The sequence below is a fragment of the Protopterus annectens genome, chromosome 3.part0, assembly GCF_019279795.1.
Source record: "Protopterus annectens isolate FY-2018-M chromosome 3.part0, PAN1.0, whole genome shotgun sequence".
Taxonomy (NCBI): domain Eukaryota; kingdom Metazoa; phylum Chordata; order Ceratodontiformes; family Protopteridae; genus Protopterus; species Protopterus annectens.
The window spans coordinates 207006475-207027191 of NC_056731.1; positions in this window are offsets into that span (position 1 = coordinate 207006475).

Consider the following 20717-nt stretch of genomic DNA (forward strand, 5'->3'; position numbering starts at 1 on the left):
GGCAGATAGCCTAATATGAACCTATGAACCTATGAACTTAGTGGTGTAGTTTCTCTGAAATTTAGGCACAGGAGAAACAAACATATCTTTAAGCTCCTGTAAAGCCTTACTCTTATTCTGAAGGGATTTAAACAAACCAGCAGCAGCTTCCCCAAACAAAAGCTTAGAATCCAGAGGAGCATCCATCACCTTAGATTTAATATCATCAGATAGAGGTTGAAGCCTAAGAAAAGAATACCTCCTCATCACTGAATCTAAAACAGCAACCCTAGAAGAGGCATCTGCTGCATCATAACTACATTTAATAGAATGACAAATGACTTGAGAGGAAGTTCCTTGCAAGGTTAAAATAAAAATAAGTTAACAGGCCTGAGACAGAAGAGCCAACACATACCTAGACATATGGGTCTGATAATAGCCCTAAAAGCTAGGGTAGCAGAAGTGTAAACCTTCTTACCCAGCCATTCCATAGCTCTGCTGTCCTTGTCAGAAGGCAATAACTTGGGGTGAAGGAAGCAATTGAGATGGTTTATCAGAGGCTACAGACAAATACAGGGGTCAGCAGCAGGAGATTTATATAAAAATAACAATCCTCAAGCACCCTATAAAACCTGTCAGGTTCCTTGGGAGCAGGGGCAGTGAATCAGGTGAATGAGATGCACTGGAAAAAGTATCCAGCAAAGCATCCACAACAGGAGGAATAGCCACAGGCTTCGCAGATTGCAACTTCCTCAACTCATATTACTTCTTATGGATATCAGATACATGAGCATGATCCCACTTAAAAAGATCCATCATACTAGACATTGTGTCCCCAAAGGAAATTTCCTCAAAAGGAACATCAGGACTAATAATTTCCTCCTCCTCTGGCACATAGTCCAAATGAAAAGGAAATTGAGTAGAATAAGTCAGGGATTTATCATCAGATTCCAACTCATCCTAAGAAGAACCTGTTCTCTAGGCCTTTTATGGGGAGTAGAGGTTCAAGAAGGACCAGGAACCAAAACCCCTTGAGGAGGTTTTAAGGACATTAAAGTAGTAAATAGCTCTTGAATAACATCCTGCCACTCCTTTTGTGGATCCCTAGGAGCAGAAGAAACATGCTTAAGTTTTTGTTTCTTTTTTAATGGAACAACCCCTCCAAAAAACCGAGAAGGCTCAGACCCAGGACAACAGTCAAGAACCATAGTAGAAATTTCTTCCCCAACTAAAAATGGAGAAACTCCCTTAGGCCCCTCAGAAAAAAATTGCCTGTGGTTCCCCCCAAACATCTGAGATGGACAGCTGCAAAGCCTCTTTGAACATGCTGCCATCCAGATCCTCACCAGCCTCCAATACGATCATGGCAGAGAAATCCAACAACACAGCCAGGCGAGCCTCCTGGTTTGTAATGAAGAATGAGAAGCAGAGACCCCTTCTGCTTCATGGCTCACATTTTGTTGGACAAACTTTTATATTTCCTCCTTAGCCTGTTCTGCATCTAAAATGACTTTGATCCTCCAGGAAAATAATATTTTGAAGACAGTTGGATATAGCAAATTAAATCTCACACCTACCTCTCGACATTCCCTGATTACTGGAATAAATGTTTTTCTCTTCTGTCTGGAGTACAGTGAGTAATCATTTTCCACAAACACTCTGCTGTCTCTAACATGTAATATTGTGTCCTTTTGCACAGTTCTGTCAGGATCAACTCTTTCTGCTGGCAGGTGTGCATATTTACTAATACAAGTCTTGCTTTTTCATGGCTAGATATGGAGCATACACATGGTGTTTCCTTTCAATCAACAATTCCTGCTGTGGAATACCAGTCCAGTTGCTTATTTGTGCCTTTATAAAATTAATACACTCTGTTACTTCTAGTTTTCCTGGTACCACAGAAAATCTCATATTATCTCTATGTGCTCTGTCTTCTAATTTTACCATTTTTTGAAATATCTTTTCTTCAGTAGTGTCATGCTCAGACAGCATTTTCTTCATTTTGACCTCTGATTTTGCAGTTTTATCAGCTCATCTAAATATCTGTTTCAAGCCTTTTATTTGAGTTGATATACTGCTTCAGTGTTTAATTGATTTTAATCAGCCCTGAGTTCATTTGACTTATTTTTCCTGTAGATTAATGGAAGCCATGTCCTACCCCATAGTGGGAGCTTGAGCTGCATTTTGCTGAACAGCTATAGGATTCTTCCCAGTATTTGTTTTCTCTTCACTTTTTCAAGTTGATTTTCTTTCAGGCTCTCTTAGTTTGTTCTTTGCTGGCATCCAGGCAGTGTACTTACTAGCTACTAACTGAAATTACTGAAAGTGACAGACTTCCTGGCCCTTGTTTCTCAGTTTCCTTTTTTGCACCAGGAGAGCTGAAGTTAAGCTGTTGATCAGTGTGAGCCATCTTGGAAAGCCTAAAAAAAGTGACATCCATATCAACAAAACAGTATGCAAAACAGCACACATTTTGCATAAAAATTGTATAAATTGGTCTTGTATATGGCAAGGAGGGTACATCGAACTCCAAATATTTGTTACTTACACTTGCTTCAGAGCATGACCAAAACACTTTTAGGTGAGACATCTGTGGTCTAGATATTTACTAGAGTTATGAGGGAGGCTTCAAGTCAGAAGCAAATGGCTAGAGAGGTACATGCTTATTGGTTGCAAACTTTGATTTGATGTCAGTGAGAAAATCCACAAACTAGGAACCAAACAGAAGCAAGGAGAAAACAAACTAATAAATCCACACCTGAAAAGTTGACCTCACGGACAGATGATGGACCTAATTGGGTATTTAATATATTGTTTCATGTAGTTAATTAGTTCTGTTGAAGTTCCACAGAGTATATCTGGAGCAAAAGTACTAGCTTGATTTATTTTATGTATATCTTTTATATAGTTGATTAAAGTTTGTTTTTATAATATATTGGAGTACCTGGACATCTGTTCGTGCGGTCAACTTTTCAAGTGTGGATTTATTTGTCAGTGAGAAAATGTAATTCAGTAATTAGTAATAAGTTAATCAGTAATTCAGTAATCCAGGCTCCAAGAATAATCCTTGTCTTGACCTCAGTAAATCTGACCTCGAACTAGGCACTGACTTTAACTCATTTTTCATAGACATTATTACTACCCTCACCAAGACATTTCCCAATAAAAACCCAACTGCTTTATACTCTCCCCCTTCTAACTCACCTCATATGTTTGAACTCAAACCCATCTCCACTAACTTTATAAAAAAAACTTTTGTCCAAACTTAAACCTTGCTCTAACGCTCCCGACAATATTCCCTCTTCCTTCCTAAAATGTGCTGCTGATTGCATTGCTCTCCCAATCAGCATCATTATCAACCGATCCATAAAAGAATCGTACGTCCCCAAATTCTGGTGCTCAGCTTATATTCTTCCTCTTCATAAAGGAGGCAAAAATACCAGCATCTCAAACTTTCACCGCATTGCTTTGCTCTCACCAATCTCCAAAATCCTAGAAAAATACATCCACCTCCAAATGATGCCTTTCCTGACCCAAAACAATCTTCTCACTCCTACCCAGCATGGCTTCTGTCCAGGCCATAGCACAATAACCGGTCTACTTTCTTTCCTAGAAACTGTCAATCAAGCCAGAGATTCAGGACACTTAGTTTCTACTGTTTTACTCGATCTGTCTAAAGCCTTTGATACTGTTTCCCACAAGCACCTTCTCTGTCATCTCTCAAGCCTTAATCTGTCACATAATGCTTTATCCTGGTTCTTCAGCTATCTATCAGACAGATCACAGGCAGTCAAATGGAAGAATTCTATCTCTTCCTTCCTACCTACCCCAACTGGTGTACCACAGGGATCCATCCTTGGACCAATGCTTTTTAACATCTTCATCAATAACTTTCACACTGCTATTCCTGATGCTAAAATCATTCAATACACAGATGATTCAGCCTTAATCTGCTCTGCCTCAAACCTCTCTGAGTTGCTGACTAAAACCCAAACTGCCTTCTCAATAACTGAAAACTGGATGCACCAAAACCACCTCTCTCTCAATGCAAATAAATCAAAGATTCTACTATTCCCTCCCACAAAGACCCTCTCCTATGATAAAAATAACTTCAAAGTCTATAGTCAAACCAACTCACCTATACAAGTAGTCCCCTCTGCCAAACTACTTGGCATTACTGTAGATGAACACCTCAAGTTTGATATTCACATTCAACAAAATATTAAGAAAACCCACCAAAAGCTAGGTATGCTGTATAGGAATAATCACTTTCTCTCCAACACTACCAGGCAAACTCTGGCCTTGACCTATCTTCTTCCTTCCTTCCTTATTATATGGAGCCCCTCTCCTAACCAACCTATTCTCCTCTATCACCTCTAAACTAGAAAACTGCTAAAACAAAATCTCTAAATTTGCCTCTAAATCTAAAAATATCACCCATCACTGCTTAACCCTACAATCCCTGAATTGGCTTGAACTCCCAAACTACCGAGACTATCTCCAACTCACTACTGCACATAGGCTCATATTTCACCCAACAAAATGTCCCAGTCTAACTAACATCATTCCCCCTTATGCACCCAACAGAGCTCTCAGATCTGAAAATCAGAACTTAATTACTATCCATAAACCTAAACGTCCTGTTGGCCAACTTCTACTATCTTTCTCACTAGACAAAAAATGGAATTCCCTTCCCTCCCCACTAAGAACCATACCAAACTCAGTAAACTTCAAAACTCAACTATTCAAACACCTGTCCACTAAATGGAAATGTACCTGCCTTCACCCAACCTAATCCAAGGGGGTTCTCTCTCTGGCTCCCAAGCTCTACAACTCTCATAGTTATCTTCCTATGAACCTATCTAAGCTCTCAACAATTTCTATAGCTTCTCTCTAAGCTCTCAACAACTCCTACAGCTACCCTCACACAGCCCAACCTTGTAAATATTGTAAATAGCATTCTACTGTTGATGTGTGTATGTAAAGTGTATTTACATTTTCTTAAAAGGTTTGTATGTAAACTGTTTGCACACCTAACACATATCTGTTTTCCCTCAAATGAAACTGTATGATCCCTACCTTCAAGCTTAATGTATTTGTTAACTATGCATGATATTGAATGCATTTATGAATAACTATTCTACATAATATTATCTTTAATATTAACTATCAGTTGTATCTAAATTGTATAATGCATCTTGAAGCTTTTCTCCCCGGGCCTCCACTGAAAATGGGTCAATTCGGCCCAGTGGACTCCCCCGGTAATCAAACTGCAAATAATGAATAAATAAATAAATAAACAATTTTCTTAAGAAACAAGCAGAGTTTATGCTACATATTTGAACAGAAACTATTGTAAGCTATAGAAGATAGCTGATGCATCCTGTCTACATCTAGGATGAACTAAATTGGCTTATGGTTGGTGACAGCTGAGAATCACTTCAAAATGAGTTGTAAATAAGGTCCTTGGAACACATTTAAAGAAGTACAATGAATTATTCAAATTGTAAGAACTCTTTTATTATATATTGTATACGTGTATACCATATTGAAACTAGAAAATGTTAATAATCAGTTGTTTCTTATCAGTCTGTAGCTCAGACACTCCCATGTGAATGAATACAATGCCTCTTTCTGCAAGCTGACAGTAGAGATTCCACAGGTACCATCGCAATCAATAGCAAAATATAATGGGCACTTTCAAAGGCAGAGCTTGATGTAATATGTTAGTTATGAAATGGTATAACCTAAGACATTGCATGCTCCCCAACTCTAACTTTGAATCAGTATAACATTATATGTTATTGTTAAATTCTTGGTCTATATGCATGATAAATGCTAATACTACACACAGGAACAAGGTCATCAATTTATAACAACTAGGTGTACATAATTTAAAGTTTCATATAGCACTAAGCAGTTATAGCAATGTTTTAGCAGTCATTGTGACAGTTATAGTGACAAGGCATCAGTAAAGTTCCCCAGTGTAGAATGAGACTAGATACATTAGTTTCAAGAACACAGCAAATACACAGTCATGCATAGCACATATTTACATTCATACTATGTTTCCTGAGATTTATTTCTTCTCCTTAAGTGATTACATATTGAGAAATTGTTATGCAGTACCATGAAAGTTTTTCTATATTATAAAATTTGAGAGAGAAGGATTTTGATGTGAAACTTTCCAAGGTAACTCACCATCCAGATCACCATCCACCATTTTACCATCCAGAAGAAGCATAAACATATTTCAAAGACCAGCAGACAATTTTAAATCATGCCAATGTATTCAATACACCATTCACCAACAGCAGGTTGCCTTTTTAGTGGTATATTTAGTATGTTCCACATAACAGGAAATAAGACCGGATTCTGAACATATCATCTCCTATTTATTTATTGACACTTACTGGAAAATATGGTCCTCCTTTGCAGAACATGCCTCATCACACAGCACAAGTAAGTTATATGACAGTTGATCTTGAAGCCATAGATGAAGTGGAGAGAAAAACTAATGCATATAAAAGTTTACAAATGCTGAGAGTTTAGTGAATAAAACATGACATTGCTGATTTACTTTTGAGAACATGTAAGACCATACTACATAACAATGAAAATATAAATTATGCTAAATTAGATCATGATTACACATTAACGTAGGGGATGCATTTAACTATACACCTGCACCTACCTAATCTCCACACAACTCTGACTCAGCTGAAAGCAGTTTCTGTTTATAAAGTGGTAGCATCTTCCCAAAATTCTCAGAGGGCAGAAAATCTGTTACAGCATGTTAAGTAATGGCAACCATATAAAATATTGAACAGAGACATAAGTCAATTTCTATGACAACAGTGTTTGTGTGTGTGTGTGTGTGTGTGTGTGTGTGTGTGTGTGTGTGTGTGTGTGTGTGTGTGTGTGTGTGTGTGCATGCACGCATGTAGCTTCGTATTCAGATTAATTACAGAAAAAGTATAGAACAGTTGAAAACCTACCAGCTGCTGAGGAATTCCATATAGAACCGTGAATCAGAAGATTCAACATGCTATAGATCTTACAAAATGTCACATCAGTTGGTAGATTATAGTTCTGCCAAACAATAGTTCTTTGCTTTTTGGCAGCTAACAGAACCATACCTCTCAACTGTCCAGATTCTCATATAATGCCCAGACTTTAGCCTTATATAATTTTTTCTGTTCCCTGTGAAAGCTAAGGTTTTCTGGCATATCACTGAAGACTGAAGTTACTAAATAAAGTCATGCATTTGAGTTTCAGACTTCCTGTCTTTAAAAAGTGCAAGCTAACACAAATCTTGTTAGTCTAACAACTTTCTAAGCTTATAAGAGCAATATTTAAAATCTGTTCCTGTTTTTTGGGCCTTTGCCCTCCTATTATTCTAAGCTTTGTTCAGATTTCTTGCTCTAAAAGGTTGGGAAGTATGAAAAGAATATAAAGGCTATCAGCTATTTCTCAGACTCATTTCACCTGCTGTGTAATTCTGAGCAAATCATTTAACCAGGCAGTGCTCCTGGGCCAGGCATGAAAATGGTACTGTGGATCAATGCACTGCCGCAGTTAATAAATACAAATAAGCAATTGATTATATTAAACGCATCTGTTACACAGAGACATTCAACATTAATCAGTCATGGAAGATGACCTGGGTGGTGGGCTTACATCTCAGTGGCTTATGTTATATGTCATGAAAGTACGTAGCAAGGCCAGACACTTGATTAAAGATTTCTTACACAGATGAATCAATCTTATGATAAGACATGTCTTCCCCTAGATGCCAAATGATTATATTGTTTCTTCTTGATTGTCCTTCTGATGTGAGAAATTTATCTTTTACATACTGTATTTAGTGAGACTGTTCAGCTTGTTTACCTTGTGCAGCATTTTGCTGTGGCAGTCATCTGATTAGGAGTCCACATTTTTCACTTTTTTTTTTTTTGGAAATGTGCTTAATGACTTTACTGTGAGCTTTCAGCGTCATTTGTCCTTTCTTGTAAACTATAAATAGAGGCACATAAAAGGACTAGCAGCCAGATTCAGTAAACCCTACATGGTCCTTTTACACCATACCGTGATAAGCACATGGTTGCATGCTGTTTTGGTTTTAGTAAGTGGCTCTACACAGTGTGTAGAGCTGTGCAAACAAGGTAAACACCATGTTATGCTAATTACAGCATAAACAGTAGAACTGTATGCTAATCAGTGCATCCAAGATGGAGGAGCTATTCAACAAGCTATAAAGCAACCATGTAGACTCGGTTCTGGTTTTCCCTGAGAATTCCAAAGCATATTGGAATACAGCCAGTGAAAGGAGTCTACACAGAATGAATGTTAGGGGCTGCTGTTGCTTTACTTCATGTGTATGTGCAACAGGCTGAGGCCTATGCCACTGCTGCTGCTAATAGACCATGGTGAAGAAGGAAAAGAGTTTTCAGACCCCATTTAACTTATCACAATCTGCATAATGTGGAAATTGTAGAATGCTGCAGGGTGGATAGAGACACACTACAGGAACTCTGCAACATATGTCATCTTTGGTTCAAACCCAGGGCAAACTAAGGGGAACCCATACTAGTGGTATATGTATGGCTTAGAATTTTAGCTACAGGAACCTTTCAGAGATGAACAGATGACATGCTGGGGGTGTCACAGGCACCAGCATCCAGGATCCTTCACCAATTCCTGAAAGCTATGCTAAAACATGCCAGTGACCACATACATTTTCACCATACTCCTGAGAACAGGGCCACAAATATGCAGGAGTTCTACACTGTAGCACACTACCCTGACATACTGGGTACCATAGATTGTACACATATAGAAATTAAGGCACTACCCAGGAAACAAGGAAGGTTCTATATAAGTAGAAAGGGCTGCCACTCTATGAATTGACAATTTGTATGTAATGCCAAGGGAATCATCTTGAACATGTGTGCTAGCAACCCAGGCAGTTACCATGACTCACATATCTGGCACACCTCCCATCCATATCAAATGTTCACTAGGGGGGATATCCCACAGTGTCATTTCCTGGGGATGGAGGTTATGCACTAGAACCAGGGCTGATGACACCCATCAGAAATACACACACACCTGCTGAAGAATGCCATAATGAGGCGGATATTCAAACCAGAAATATACAGCATGTGTTTGGGCTGCTGATGTAGCGGATTTCATGGGATCATAGGAAGTTACTAGGCTATTGGCCCTTACAAGCCTAGCCAAGAATTTAGCCCATATTCCAACAAGCCAGTACCCTACGCCACTGTCCAGCAGGGACAGAGGTGGAATCCAAGGGATACATTTTCTATTCCTGATCCAGTTATCCAGGTTGCACTTAAAAAGGGTTAATGAGGTACATGAGGTAAAAAGGGTTAATGAGGTAAAGCTGAGAAAACAAATGATTTTTTGATTTTATTAAAAATGCTAAGTTATTAGTGTTTAAAACTGATAAAGGGGAAGCAATAGTTGTTCTAGATAGAACAATGTATGAAAACAAAATGTATGACCTATTGTCTGATGTGAATTTTTATAAGAAAGTATCATTCAAGGAAATTAAGAAAGCTTATTCATTTATTGATTCCATAGTAGAAGAATGGTTTTATACAGCCAGAATTACTCAGGGTACTAAAAAAAATACTTCGCTGTTGAGAATCCAAAAATAAGTAGGACCTTTGAAATTCCAAAGATCCATTAAGAGCTAAATGATCCCCCCAAGACATAAAGTGTCAAGTCTACATAGCAAAACGGAAAGTATGGCTATCTATAGGTTCATAGGTTCATAGGTTCATACTAGGCTATCTGCCCGAGGGCATTTACAAGCCTAGCCCATAGTTTTGTGGCTTACGCCACCCCTTTAGTATGGGGAACTATACCCATTATTTTGCTGTGCCTCTGTTGAGCAGTGACACTGAGGTAATCCCTGGGGTATATCTGCGATCTCCCATCCATTGGTCAAGATTTCTCTTGAACAAGGCCAGTATGTAGACAAACACTTACAGAGGGTAGTGGTTAATAACAGTACATATATCAGAGACACTTTAGATTTCTTGGGAAAAAAAACAAAGAAATATATGTGGAAGAAAGCAACTTACTGGTAGCTATGGATATAAAATCATTGTATGCAGTAATATCTAATGATGAAGGCATGGAGACAGTGAGGCTTGAATTAATTAAATCTAAGTTATATTCTGACAATACTGTAGGAATACTAATGGAATTGCTTGATGGTATTCTTAATTATAATTTCTTCTCATTTAATAGTGATTTTTTTCATCAAACAAATGGAGTGGCAATTGGGGCGGCAATGGCCCCCAGCTATGCCAATCTGTATATGTATGGGTGGGAAACCACTCATACATTACATAGTAAGTGCCAAAATAATATTGTGGCATTGTACTGTTTTATTGATGAAGTTTTCTTAATTTTGAGAGGAACGGAAGAGGTCTTATGTGAATTTAAGGCCTACATCAACAGTGTGTGTACTTTTTTGGAATTTGCCTGTCAATTAAATTTAACAACAATAAATTTCTTGGATGTAACTGTCTTTAAGGATAAGAGTAAATTAGGAACAACATTTTTTAAAAAAGAGGTTCAAAATAATACATAACTTACATTACAGAAGCATGCACCTCAAAAAGACCAAGGAAAATATAGTGAAAGGGCAGTTGTTAAGGATTAGACCTGACAGAAAGGGAAGATGATTTGGGTATAGAAAGTGACAATTTTTTTGTGAAAAACGTTATCAAAGAGGTTATCCAAAAACATTAATCACAGATATTAGAACTAAAGTTACAACTCAGAGAGGCACAAAAAAAACAGAAAAGGTAGAGTAAACAAAAATAAAACAAATTTAGAATGCCTGTTTTGAATAGTTTGGACTCAGGGAGAATAAGAGGAATAATAGCAAATAATTGGAAATTGTTTGGAGGACAAACTGAGTTACTAAAAACTATAGGGCATAAGCCTCCCATTACTCAAAAAAGACTGAAAAGTTTCAAAAAACATTTTTTCAAAGTAAGCTGACTATACCTAAGGTCAGGTCAGACAGAAATGGAATGGTTAAGTGTTACAATTGTAATATGTGTAACTATTTGTTCACTGAAAAAAAAACAGAATGTACTCTGAATAATGTTAAAATAACTGTCAATGGTGTCTTTTCATGCAAATCTAAGTATGGAATTTATGTCACCTTTTGCTTAGAATGTATATCTTTTTATGTAGGAAGAACCACAAGAGAATTGTACAAAAGAATATATGAACATAAATATGCACTTTCTGTTGGGGATGAAAGGAATGCCCTGGGGAAGCATTACAAACATGGTTCATGCAAAGTTAACTTAAAATTCCTAGTTGTAGACAGTTTAAAAAATGTAGAAAATTCATTTAATCCAGAAGATGACTTGAGGTGGCTGGAATATAGTTGGCAGGTTAGACTCAATGCTTGCTGGTCTGAACAATAGAGAAGATTTTATTATGTATATTAAATGTAAAGGGTTAATACACTGTGTGTGGTCATGTGACTTAAAATATTTAAATGTGTGTTTTTGAATGTTAACTTTCAGTCTGAAGAAGTCTTATTACAAATGAAAGCGCTTACTGGAATTATGTATTGTGGAATTGTCCTTGGATTGTATTAAAGCAGCTTTATTTCATTTGGTTTTGTTTTTTGGTTTTGGACTTCAGTCTTAACCAGCTTTTAGCTTAATTTTTGATTACTGTTAATGAGGTACTCTGCTTGACATGGAGAAGGAGTCTATTCCACAAATGGGGGAATCTCTGGGACACAAATCTGTCCTGCCAATAAGTCCTATTGATGTCATAGACCAGGTTGAGGTCGCGCATGTGGGTTACGCGAGTGGATCTTGACTTGCCAAAATCCAGCAGTTCCATCAAGGTGGAATCTGAGATTGCTTTGAATGCCAGACAGAGGTCACCTCTGAGGAGTCTGTAGGAGACTGAGTAGAGTGACATAACCTTTAGCCTATCTGTGTAGGGTGAGGAACCTCTGTAGTATCTCCAGCTGCTGCATGTGCTTTGTGAGGTACATGCCGAAAGGGGAATTATACTCAGTAATAGGTCTTATAAGTTAAGAATACAAGGATGTTATGACCACCTTGTCCCTGGATGAGATAACCTTACTATTGAAGTGGGCCATGTAGGAAGCCTTCCGTACAATGGAGGCAATATGGTGGTCAAAAGTCAGTTTGCTATCAACCTGGTTACCCAAGTCCCCCACGATTGATTGCATGCTTAGGACCTTATTATTAATGTGATAATTTATGGGGATGTCACTCTCCACAAAGAAGATGATGATGCCTTTTTTTTTAACTCAGTTTGAGGCCATGTTTCTGGTACCAGTCATTTGCTTTGGTGAGAACTCTTGGAGGAAATCAACATCACTAGGGAAACTAATGACATCACCTAGCTTGCAGTCATCTGCAAACTTGGTCAGCCATATAGCCAACTGGTTTTGGTGCTTATGTACATATGGGGGAGCCCTGCAGTACAATCCATGTACATGTACTGTGATATTGACTGTATGTGCCATGCTGCATAACATCATGCTGAGAAAGCAGCTTCAGTAGGATCATCAAAGGAAAGGGGCATACATTATATCAACAATGCCAAGGTCATCGCAGCTGCAAGAAGGTGAGGAGTCAGAGATGAAACGAACAGCCGCTGTAGATGTATGCAGACATAGGCATGCTCAATATGCCCTTGCATTGCATAAGAGGCAATTCATAGCACACTCACTCACCACTTAAGGGGCGTAAACCTTCCTCTTATGCACATACATATAGTAACATCAATTCCAGGCAATGCTCACAACCTTTACTTACCCATGTAATGGCTGTGTGCTGCTAGCATTAGACAGAGTCATCCCTGAACTAAAACTGTTGCAAATACTGGATTTAGAAGGTGAGAGTTCAGCCTGGAGTGTATTGTGTAATAATAGGAATGAATGGCATAGCCTTGCATATTGTTACTTGGCAATGTAAGCAAGTAAAAGCTGGGTGATTTGTACAGAAATGACTTTAACATGTGACAGCAAAGAATTATGTGACTATATGGTTCCTGCATCAAGTAGTAGGCATCATGCATCAAAGATTCACGCAGACATACATCTCAAAAGTACTGATTGTCACCGAATGTCCTCAGTTTAACACCATACTTTTTACTGGAAAATAATTAAAGAGAGAAGTTAGAAAGTAATGAGAAACATTTCAATTTCAGACTTCACAACCCTCACAAGATCATTAACAATACTGATGCAAAAAATGTTTAATTCTATCAACTGTCTAATTTTCTAAGGCCAAAATATGTCAAAGGTATAATTAGCAAAACAACAACACAATCAAAGATATACTAAGCACTAGGTTAGTTATGCACCCTGAGCATCAGACACAAATCTTATGTATCCCTGAATCCAAAATATATAAAACAAAGATATGGCATAGTTATCATCACTTGCAACAGGGTGTTGTGGAGGGGGGGGGGGCAGGAAACCTAGGTTGGGAAATGTGTCTGAGTAACAAATAGAAGTAGGCAGGCATTTGCATGAAGTAAGAAATGGCCAGTGAGACAAAATGAGCTTTAAGCTATGTTGCTGAACCATGTAACTGCTGTGTGTGTGTGTGTGTGTGTGTGTGTGTGTGTGTGTGTGTGTGTGTGTGTGTGTGTGTGTGTGTGTGTGTGTGTGTGTGTGTGTGTGTGTGTGTGTGTGTGTGTGTGTGTGTGTGTGTGTGTGTGTGTGTGTGTGTGTGTGTGTGTATGTTTGTGTGTGTGTCTTCATGGGTCCTCCAGGAGAAATTGGTGTGCGAGTGTCTGCATGAACATAGCCAAACTCTGTGCTAGCTCTATGTCATGGTGAGTTGGACAGGTGTGAGCCATGCATGGTAGACGTGGCAGTTTTCTTAAATGACCATGAGAACTGGCTCTGCCAGGAGTTGCACAAGGCACTGCTGCTACCCGAATGTGACTGCTGGATGAGCTGCCCTCATGAAAATGCTCAGGACTATGACCTTATGGCTTAACATGTCTGGGTGTGGGCACCCCAACCACTGATGGAGCAGTGGAAGTAGTGCCACTATGACAGCGTGATCAGGCATGGCCACATTGGCTAACAGTAGATGATGTGCCTGACCTACACCCACAAGCAGGCTGTCACCATCCCAGCAGACATTCCATCACAGACCTCACACCACCCATTTCAGTGTGTCATTCATCCAATCCATTGAGTCAGCAACATTTTTAAAAAATTGGCCCTTAGCAATTAATTCTCCAGCTTTAATTGATAAGTTAGGGGTTCACCCTTATTTCATCTATAGAAGAGGAAGAAATTTAAAAGAATTGTTACAACATTCAGCAAGTTCCAATTGTTTCAATCGATTAAAGGGATCCTTTAAATGTGGTTTCTGCAATTGGTGTAAACGTATTAGAACAGGTAACTCCCTTATAGTGAGGAACAAAAAGTTCCTTATTCACTATAAGATCACTTGTGAATCAAAGTCAGTCATTTACATCGCCCTATGTAACTGTTGCCCATCGTTTTACATAGGGAAGACTGACCGTAAACTTAAAGAGAGGATATACCAACACTCATATGCAATTAAAAAATCCTTGATGGAAAACGCACTAGCTAAACATGTTAACACCAATCCAGGTCACAATTTTAGTTTTATGGGTATTGACCAAGTGGTTCCAACCATTAGAGGTGGTCCTTTCTCCTTGATCCTTGAAAATTTAGAATTGATATGGCAGTTAAAATTGGATGCATTCAGACCTCCGGGTCTGAATGAAAACTGCAATATATAAACTGTACTGAAGTTAAAAAGTTATTTTAGGTGACTTTCTTAACTTTATTATATTAGGTTCCATAAATGATTTTAAAATATTTATTTTTTGCACTTCGTACAATTAAAAATTCTTTATAAAAGAATTTTTTAATATAATTTTGTTTATGTATTTTTTATAAGAATTAGTTTAATTATTTTAGTTAAATATAGTTGCTTTTTGAAGTGATTTAAAAAATTTTTTAATAAGATGTTTAACATATTTAGGTAGCAATGTATTTAATTATACAATGTTACGAACTGTTTATTCAATTGTATAAAAATTTTTTTTGCAGGAAATGATGTTATTTGTTCACTTCCTGTTTTTACTATTTAAATTGGCATTTTCCAGCTGTCCTAATTGTACTTCTGATGAAGCTGTGACAGGGGTCACGGCGAAAACGCTTCTTTTTGTGATAATAAATTTATGCGTTAAAGAAAAGCACCATCTTTCGGTTTGGTTTTTACCACTGGTTTGCTTTCTGGACACAAGGTTGCCTGCTCTTGTTTTTCAACGGTTTTCTTCTTTGGCTACTTGTGAGTCAGCAACATGGTGGAAGCAGTCATGCATATCAGCCTGTTCCACATCTACAATCCTAAACATTTCTCTGGATGACCTATAGGAACATGCTGGTGCCTCCATGATGGCCCTAAACATAAGTCAAGTGGCATGGGAAGACATACCTGGGTCAGTTGGATGATGGACAGCAGGCCTACTCTGAGCACTCATAACAACCCTCCTTCATGGCACCTCATCCCCACTTTGGCTACAGCCAGAGTCAACAGGCAGTGAAGCTACAGTAACCACACTTCCCTGACCGAGTGTCTCACCCTCCACCTGTCCAATGTCTGAGGACTCACTGGGATGTGTTGTCCTAGGCCTATTGGCTGTGTCTGACAGAATTACAGGGGTTGGCTGAATGTCAACCTCAGTGTCAGATTCAACATCTGCAGCCCCCGACTGTGTCTCTGTTTGGCCACCATCATTATCAGAGTCTGATGATATTCTGATATCAGATGGTAAGAATCCTACACTTCCACTGTCAGGATCAGCTGTGATAATAAGCACCAAACACAGGAAAAACATTAATAGCTTCCCTGCTATAGTCAAATGTATGCTAACAAACTAACAGTGATGCCATTAGTACAGGCAGTACAAAAATACACACAACAGTCCTGACACCCACACTGCACATATGGATAAACATTATATATTTCTGAACTGCTCATCACTACTGACAAAAAAAAAATTGGCTTTCCATGTGCAGTTGATGCTATGCTTCCCATAGAAGATGGTCCCAGAAGAAGTGAAGCAAAAGGTAAGGACAAGATCATCACAATTAACAGTAACACAGGGGGTTAAAATGTATTGCCCTTTTTATATCAATTATTGATACTTTTAACAAGAACTAAGATAACAGTCCAACCTAAGCCCATGTGTAATCAATCAGAATGTGTTGTTAACTGTAGCAATCTACAACTACCCTCAAAGAATTTTTTGTTAAACAGAACTTATGTATTGCTGTCAATATTTTACTATACAACAGTATTTAACAATTGAGATACATAAGCCTACCTGAAAGTTCCTTCTGGGACATACTTGTTCTCCCTGGAACAGTAGCACCAGTGTCAAGGATATGCTGTTCTGCACTTTCCTGGGATCTGTCTGGATCCCTAACAGTGAACAGGAACTCTTCATTTGCTGTTAGGGGTGGCTCTGTAGCAGGCCCCACTGGTACCCATCCAATCACAGGCCACTGCAGCTTCTCTCCTCTGTGCAGATGAAATCATGTCAATGGCCCTATTATCCACTTGGTCATATGTCCTGCAGTGGCTACCTACTGCATTCACATCAGTGACTATCTGTTGCCAAATTTGCATTCTAACTGACATATCTCCATGTCCCCTCTCAAGTAGAAAGGTGCAGTATCACCTAAAAGCTTCCACAATGACCGGATTCTCAGCATCACTGAAGGGGGGTTTCAGGGATTGGGACACTGGGTGCCATAGTCTTCTTCTTCTTCTTTCAGCTTTTCCCGGTTAGGGTTCACCACAGCAGATCATCTGCATGTTCATGATTGGCAGTGGAGTTTTACAGTGTCGAGTTGCCAGCCCGGCACCCAACCTTCAACAGAAGGCACACACATGCACACACACACACCTAGGACCAATTTATAATGTCCAATCCACCTACTGCATGTCTTGGGATGTGGGAGGAAACCGGAGTACCCGGAGGAAACCCACGCAACCACAGGGAGGACATGCAGTCTCCGCAGAGAAGGCACTCCAGCCGAGAATCGAACCGGAGAACTTCTTGCTGTGAGTTAACAACGCTAACCGCTGCATCACCATAGCCACCAGAAAGATAATACAAATAAATATCGCATAACTAAAAATTCCTGTTTCCAGACAACACAAAAAAGGTAGCATTTCACCATTACCCACTGGAGAAACACAAAACAGTCAAGATATTAAAATATATAAAAAAAACAAATTGTGTGGTTGTAACATATTACATTCACATACAAAGCAAGGTTGAATGTAAAACAAGGAGAGTAACAATAGCAACATATCCTTCTTTGTGCCAAAACAGAAATGCAACTTTCTTCCCCCACCACCAAAATAACAGGCAAATGACACATTTTGCTAAAATAAACATCAATGAAAGTGCTATCAAGTGAACTGCTCCTGAAACATATCTACAGATTTAATGCAGAACATTCCATTTTAAGCTATTGCCAATCATGTCTACTTGTGGCCAGTACTCCCCAAGAGGTGTGTATGCTCCACCCTAGAAGGCTACCACCCCTGTGTCATTGACAATATAGGATATTTACCATTTCACAAAAATAATAACAGAAGAGTAAGCATAGAAAAACAGTTACAACATCAACACTTGTGATGACAGTTAATAAGAGAGTGCATCTGAGAAAGTGAAATGCCCTGACAAACATGTCCATGCCATTAGTACACTTCTAAGAAATGCATACAGATAAAAGTAGCATTTTCTAATGTATATATGTATAGATATATATATATATATATATATATATATAGTTTGCTATTGTTTATTTGAATGGAAAAACATTTTCCATTCAAATAAACGAATGGTAATACCGAAAGTAAAAATCACAATGTTGAACCAAATGTTCGAAGCATTTGACTCAACGTTGTCAAAACCACCATGTGATAGCTGTATAGGAGCTGATGTAAATCAAACTCCTATACAGCTATCACGTTTTTGCAGGGGTCAAGCCCTCCTGCACCCCCCCACACCCCCCTACTTATATATTCTAACTCTGAGATTGCACTACAGTGAGGATATGGATGAATTTCCACTCCCAACTGTACTGCATCTCCATGCATATAGTCAATTTCTACTTATGCGAAAGCAGTTGTGCATTCACATAAGTGGAGTTGACTATCTGTTGAAAAACTGCTTGTGCATTGGATATTCTGTTTTTCAGCACATTGCAGCCGATAGAATGTCGTTCGCAGAAACAATAGTAAACCATATATATATATATATATATATATATATATATATATATATATATATATATATATATATATATATATATATAAACCGATTTTCATTTGAACGTATGCAGTATATAGCTGAAAAATGCAAGGTCAGTAGACTTCTTTCTGGATTTATCCCAAAGTAATATCCTCTTCTGTGTTCTGTACATAAACAAGCCTTCTCACCTTCAGATTCCCTAGCTACACATTTCCTTTTTTATGGTGTAGATTCAGGGCTGTGAGCACAGTCAACAGACAAATGAGGTGTATGTTCATTAGAATTGCTGAATCCCAAAACCTTGGCTTTATGTAGCAGATGTAAACAGCACTCTCTCAGTGTTTGTTGTTAATGGATTCCATCCATGAATGATTACTGGTAGGGTGAAGGAAACACAACAGCAATTCAGACTGCACTACCTCCAGTGGGTGTGTCAGCCAAGTTAGACTTACAAAGCATAGAAGTAAGTGTATCAAGGTTTTAAATGTAAGTAAGCAACACGCATTTCACAGTTTCTGTTCAATAACATCCACCGTCCCATTAAATTGTTGACAACTGTATATTATTGCCATTTAATATCCTCATACATTTTAAGGACAGTGATACAAAATGCTTTACAGACTGCACATCTCAGATTACTGCTCAGATAAGACAAGAATGAGCAACAAACACAGAGAGATAACACAGAGCTGTATTTTTGCAAGCAATAGTCATAAATGGTTGTGTAGTCAGTCAGTGCACTACATCTGAAATGAATACACATGCAAGCAACTGGCATATGTTTTGTTAGTACTGTGGATGATGTTTGAGTTGGTTGTATGCAGGATGATTTGAGTTCCTTGCTGCAAAGCTGTTTGTGTGGCAAAGAGGGATAGGAGACCTGTATTTTGTTCTGAAGATTCATTGGAATGAGAGTTCACATCTAGATCTGTGTAAAGGTATTTCATGTGTACCAACAAACACATTGTAGTGTTTATTTCATAGACTTCTTTTCTTCATTTGAACTACTTTTTTAAATTGCAGTGTTTGTGTGGTGTGCCACTTAGCACAAGCAAGAGGAAATGTAGAAACAATGAATGTTAGGTTTAACTTTGCTTATCTAGTGGTCCACACAGGAAGCAGAGAGAACACGTGCATACAGGATATCTATAAAAGTGTAAAGGTCAAAAAGAATACATTGTTGCAATTTTTGATACCACAGTGGATAGCAAGGTTCCCCAGTACCTGCAACCATAGAAAACCAGCAGACAAGACTCAGGCAATCAATTGAAAATGGATACATTCAATTAATTCTGTTGGACATTGCACAAACACACTAAGCAAGTGTTGCATGGCAGTTAACACACAGAACTTAAGCATGACTGGGAAATTATGGAACTGGCTTGTAACTACTTCTGTGGCAGCAGATGCAAATGTAGGGCTATAATACAGATTGTACTGGGTTCTAATACAGGGAGTGCAACGGACAATCAATAATTGAAAATGGATACATTCACTTAATTCTGTTGGGCATTGCACAAACACACTAAGCAGTGTTGTGTGGCAGTTACCACACAGAACGTAAGAATGACTAGGAAATTATGGAACTGGCATGTAACTACTTCTGTGGCAGCTGATGTAAATGTAGGGCTATAATACAGATGGTCCTGGGTTCTAATGCAGGGAGTGCAGCATATTTTTAATGTTGTGACAGTCCAGTTTATAACAATGCACAGAAAAATATACAGGTGCTATTTCAGTATTCTTGTGACAACAGGTGCAAGTCTAGGGTTGCTGTACATGTTCTGCATTCTAATACAAGACATGAGAGAAATTTTTACTGTTTTTCCATTTCTCATTATATTCAATATCACTTATTACACTTTTAATTGTGAAGCTGATTTAAATTATATGTAAGAGGGATAAGATACCCTTACTGTGTTTTTAGATCTATGACTGAGGGCATACTGTCTACTATATTTCTTAAAAGTATAACTCTGCTAACTGGACTTGGATGGCCTTTAAACTTAAATAAGACACATACACAACTGTATCTATATACAATAACCGTGTCAGGTCACTCATATGCAAGTTTAACAAATCAAATTGTCAGCTGTATTTATTCATGACTATGTCCGAGCAGCACATCTGTGGCAAAGATGGATAATCACCACTGTAGAAAAAAAGTTCTGCTCTTTATACTTAGGTTTGAATCCTACACTTTAAAATCAATTTTATCAGTGTATAAAGAAAAACAGTTTTAAAAATGTATTTCCAACCTACAGTAGATACCCTCAAATTAACGTCGTGTCAGATTCACCTTCCAGTTTAACAAAAATATTTCCAACCTGCTTGGCACTGCTACTTTCTGCTTAACATTGAGAAAA